The 5,766-nt window shown below is 32.3% G+C and overlaps 1 long non-coding RNA gene across 1 annotated transcript; it reads left to right on the top strand.

Annotated features, from left to right (window-relative positions):
* The first annotated feature begins 1,474 nt into the window (after positions 1–1,474).
* LOC140964151 (uncharacterized) lies at positions 1,475–5,198 on the top strand. Its single transcript, XR_012172832.1, has 3 exons — positions 1,475–2,874; positions 2,988–4,054; positions 4,184–5,198. It is a non-coding gene; the product is annotated as an uncharacterized lncRNA (long non-coding RNA).
* The last annotated feature ends 568 nt before the right edge of the window (positions 5,199–5,766 follow it).

Below are 5,766 nucleotides of genomic sequence, written 5' to 3'. Positions count from 1 at the left end.
GATGCTAGTTTCGAGCTCAAGCGACCTTTATCCATGTTTTAGGCGATCGAATTGGCTAAGAACGAATTTAGAATATGTAGTGTTTACAAATGAGTTTCAACATCGAATTACGATTCATTTGTATTAAAGCATAACCAAGGACTTTATCTATGCTGATCACATGGGTATACAGATAAAGTGAAACGAAATCATTAAAAGCTAAATTATATTAAAATAAAGATTGTTTATTACAACTGAGTCAATAAAATCTCTAGCCAACAGTTGGCTTGTAGGGCATATACTCTAAGAGTAACTGGCTTCATTGTTTTTATAATTGTTGTTTTAAGGGTACTTGGTAATGGATCATTATCTCAGAGGCTAAGCCGGAGTGGGATCCTATTTTCTTCTTCTATATTTTATATGTGATATTTAAATTAGGGGTATTTACTTTTTTTTTTTGTATTTTTATAATCAATGTTTTGGTCAAAAATGTCACAAAGATCCATTAACTTTTGAATTCGAAATGCTTGAGCCCAAGATGTTGATCCACCAGTACAAATCTATTTTGTCTATAAAAATGTTAATAGGAGAGTTTTTCTATTGTGAATTTTTTACTTAGTCCCTAACTGTGTTGTTTGGATTAATTACGTGGGTATTGGATGGAAAGTGGGTGTCAAAAGTAAGGGTGAAATATGTAATATAAAATATATGAATACATGAAAAATTATTACAAGCTTTTTTTTTTTTTTTTTTAAGTGGGGGTTACATTATATGAGATGCAAGTTAAGATCTAGTTTCTATTCATCTACATTTATGGCTATGTGGACCTTATTCGAAAGTATATTTGTTTCTTCGTCATATTATTTTTAAAATTATATTTGGTTGATTTAGTATATAATTTATTTACTAGGTTGTTGATGCTTTTATTTATGTTTTTGAGTTGAGCAAAACGTGTAAATATTATTTTCGGATATAGTTTTTTTATGTTCTGTTGCATATCATTTTTATTTATAATTCTATCTTTTCCAAAAATTTGATGGATTAAATATTGTAGCAAAAAAAATTATCAAAACATGCTAATTTTCTTTTATTTATGTTTCTTCAAATTATTTTATTAGTTTCAAGGACCATTTTTTAAAAAAATGATGAAATTTGAATTACTTTAAAAAATGATGAAATTTGAATTACTTTGCCAATATTAAAATAGTCGTTTATTTTGAAGTCATATATTTGTATGTTAGAGTTCTGGTTATTTACGAAATGGATAAGAAATGGATTTATCTGCCTTCAAGATTTGTACCCGAGTATGAAGAAGGGGTTCAAAAATTTATCACACAAGCTAGGAACTATGCCAAAACACGTGAAGTAATCTTATGTCCTTGCAAACGTTGCAAAAATAAGAAGTATATGAAATTTGACCAAGTGTACGATCACGTAATTATTAATGGGTTTGATCCTTCTTACACGTGAATTATATTAACTCCTCCTTCTTATACTCCACAATTTCAAGGTCAAAGTAGTTCAGGAGGAGTTTAGGAGAAGGAGGCTGAAAGTAGAGAGGCATATAACTTATATAAAGATGTCTTTTTCTTTGATGAAGGGGTTGGACACACTATGTCTGAGGCAAAAGATTATGAGTTTGCTAATTTATTAGTAGATGCAGAAACTCCTCTCTTCCCTGGTTGTACAACTTACATGAAGTTGTCAGCAGTCGTTAGATTATACAATTACAAATGTACAAATGGTCATACTGACAATAGTTTCAATGAGCTCCTTAAGATCTTACATGACATGCTTCCAGGAAAAAATACACTTCCAGAAAATGTTTACTCAATGAGAAAGTTGTTAAAACCATTTGATTTAGGACATGAGAAGATTCATGCATGTCCAAACGATTGTTGTCTATTTAGAAAGGAGTTTAAAGATTTGGACTCATGTCCAAAATGTGGTTCTTCGAGATGGAAGGTGTGGAAGGTGGACAAAGTCACCTCAAAAGTTTGTAAAGGAATTCCTGAAAATGTGCTACGGTATTTTCCCGTGATACCAAGATTGAAAAAGATGTTTAAATCAGAAGAAAAAGCTGAAGACTTGATTTGGCACTCGAACAATAAAAGTCAAGATCATATGATGCGTAGTTGATTCTGTATCTTGGGATACAATAAATCATAAGTGGCCAGCTTTTGCATCAGATCCTAGAAATCTCCGGCTTGGTCTTGCAACATATGGATTCAACCCTTTTGGTGATCTTAGTTCTAGATATAGTTGTTGGCCAGTTATTTTGGTCAATTACAACCTTCCTCCGTTGATGTGCATGACGAAGGAAAATCTTATGTTGACATTACTGATTCCAGGGCCGAAGCAACCAGGAAATGATATAAATGTATACTTGGAACCCCCAGTGGAGGATTTGAAGGAGTTATGGGACATAGGTGTGGAGACTTATGATGCATTTAGCAAGTCAATGTTTAATATGAAGGCTATTTTGATGTGGACAATAAATGATTTTCCAGCTTATGGAAAATTAGCTGGATGTGCCACAAAAGGTAAATTTGGTTTCCCAATATGTGGTGAAGACATATCTTATACGTGGCTTAAGTACAGTAGAAAGTTTGTATATTTAGGCCACAGGAGATTTCTTGCCCCTAATCATCCATTCCGTCAGAAAAAGAAATGGTTTGATGGGAACAAAGAGACAAAAGGTAAACTTAGGCTTTGAATGGATTAGAAATTCTCTATGTAGTGAAAGACATTGAAAATGACTGGGGTAAAAAAAAAATAGGTATGGATATCAATAATACAAAGAAAAAGATGAAGAAGCGGGATGGTTCAAAAAAAGTTCAAAAACCAGTTCAAACGTGGAAGAAGTCAATATTTTTCGATTTGCCATACTGGAGTGTAAGTTATGTTGCACTCTATTAATTATATTTTTTAAAATTTTATTTTTCGTTCATAAATTGTTCTGAATTTTGAACTAATATATGAAATGTGTTGATGGCTATAACTTGTAGGGGCTCCTGCTACGTCATACTTAGATGTGATGTATGTTGAAAAGAATGTCTGCGAGAATATCATAAGAACAATGTTAAACTTGAAGAAAAAATCCAAAGATGGTGTTAATGCTCGCAAAGATTTGTGGCACTTAAACATTAGAAAAGAATTACATCTTCAAGAAAAAAAAAATATGTATCACTTGTCTGCTGCACCTCACACATTGTATAAAAAAGAAATGGAAGTATTTTACTCTAGGTTGAAGAAAATAAAGTTACTTGATGGCTACAACTCAAATATTGGTAACTGTGTTTCTCTGGAAGAACGTAAGCTTATTGGGCTGAAATATCATAATTGTCATGTTCTAATGCAACAATTGCTTTCAGTAGCATTGAGAAATCTTTTACCAAAAGGTCCACATAATGCTATATTTTTCCTTTGTGCATTTTATAATGAGTTATGTCAAAGAGTGTTAAACAGGAACCGTCTAGAACAATTTGAGGAGAATATTGTTGAAACTCTATATATGTTGGAGAGGTACTTTCCACCTGCGTTCTTTACCATCTCTGTTCATTTGACAATTCATTTAGCAAGAGAGGCTTGCTTGTGTGGGCCTGTTTAATTCCGCTGGATGTATCCATTTGAAAGTTAATAAATGTTAATCTAAATTTATACTAATTTAATATCGTACAACGAATTGTATTGTGTTATCAACACTTCTTTCATGAGAAATTGTATTGTTATTTAGGTTTATGAAAATGCTTAAAGAGTACGTGAAGAACCGAGCAAGGCCAGAGGGTTGCATAGCTGAGTGTTATCTCGCAGAAGAACGAATGTGGTTTTGTAGTGCTTATATAAAAAAAAGCTGCTAGTATTGGTCTGCGATCTAATTGGAATGAGGATTTGGAGAATGGAGTGGAAGGTCGCCCGATTTCTCAAGGAAAAGAAAAGATTTTAGAAGAAAATGTGTTGCAAGCAACACATCGATTTTCAGAAGAAGAGTGCAAAATTTAGAGAAATGAGGGTAAAATAAGACCAGAATCACAGAATGAGCCGGAGAGGTTATGCACGTTTGGTCCACGTGATGGTAAATATTATTATTTATAAAAAATTTAATCTAGTTTTTTTAAAAAGTTTTCATATTTAAGTAATGATGCATCTTTTAAATTTCTTTTCTAATGATTTTTGTATACATTTTATATGTTTCTTTGTTAAGGGAGAAAAAAGTCCTGCAGAAGCACCAATTACAAGATCAAAAGTTTGGATTGAGGCTCATTAGAAAAAAAATGGGCAACTTAATAGTCAAGTTGTTGGAGAGAAAATGGTAATAAAAACTATGATATTTTTGTTATTTGAAGAAAGATAGAAAATTTTGTTATTTACTCAAAAAATATATCTTTGTTATATTTTGTAGAGCAAAATAAAAGAATGTCCACCCGAATCTCTAAATACAACTAACATTTTCGATGATGCAATTAGCCTTGTATTTGGCAAGGAAGCTCGAGGTAGAGCGCGTGGGATGGGCTTTGGAGTTACATTATCGAAAGTTGGTGCTTGTATTCAACAAAATGGAACTATTAAACAACTTCAAAGTATGATGAATGACTTTCAACAAGAAATGCAAGAAATGAGGTCCATATTTCTCCAAAGTACGAGGCAACAAAATGATCAAGAACAAGTTAGTATTTAACCAACATTAGATAAAATAAGTTATGTACAGTTAAATTCTTGGATTTACATTGTGACGTTAATTGACATAATTTTTGTGTGAAAATAAAGTTGCTAGTGGTGGCATTTATAGTGGTATTGGGAATGATATTGGCAGTAGTAGTGATATCAATGGTGCAAAAAAAATTGGTAATGTTATTGTTATGCAAAATGTAGCAACTGCGCATATAACTATTTTTAAATTGTATGACTTCTAAACCAAATTTGTTGTTTCAGTAAAAATGAAAGAATTAATAAATTTTTATTGTTTAATTATATGCAGACAAAATTTAAGAATGTGAATAATGAAGGTATCCATGATAATACTAAATATAAGTTACATCATTGGTGTGGTGTTGAAGTTGTTGCAGAAGGTCGAGTTGCATCAATATATCCAAAAGCAAAAGTGCATCACATTCCTCTTGCAAGATCTTGTTAGCAAGTTTGGGTTGATAAAGTTTTGGTGGAGAAGGTACACTTGATACGGCCAAATGATGAAATGCTTTATCTCGACGATGCAATAACAATCATGTTACTAAGTGAATTATTGTTATGTTTTAAAATTTTTCTTTTCTTATTAGAAAATGAATAATAGACTCCTCGTGGATGATTATGTTATAATTGTTTGCGTTTAGATTTTTTCGTTTCACTTTTATTTCATGATATTAATGCATCATTAACAAAACAATTTGCAAGTCGCGAATAAACCTTAATGAAACGTATAGCACTCATCGCGAATAGCTTAATACAAACACCTCAATAGCACGCATCTCACATGTCGCGAAAAATCTTAATACAAACCCCTCATAAGTAGCACATACTTTTTGTTGTGAATAACTTTAACTGCAGCTTGCACATTGCACGCTGTGAATGATCTGAATATAAACACCAATAACAGCGCACGTTGCTCGCCTTGAATAATACTAAATGTGGTGTGTATTTCGTGCCGTGGTAAATATAAATTGCGGCGTGTATTGAACGTCGTGGTAAATATAAAAACCCAATAACAGCGCACGTTTCACACCGTGAATAATACTAAATGCGGCGTGTATTGTGCGTCGTGGTAAATATAAATTGCAGCGTGTATTGAAC

This window comes from Primulina huaijiensis, chromosome 18, assembly GCF_012295235.1.
Source record: "Primulina huaijiensis isolate GDHJ02 chromosome 18, ASM1229523v2, whole genome shotgun sequence".
NCBI classification, from domain to species: domain Eukaryota; kingdom Viridiplantae; phylum Streptophyta; class Magnoliopsida; order Lamiales; family Gesneriaceae; genus Primulina; species Primulina huaijiensis.
Note: the sequence above shows the minus strand (reverse complement) of the source record. Positions and strands in the feature narration are given on the sequence as shown.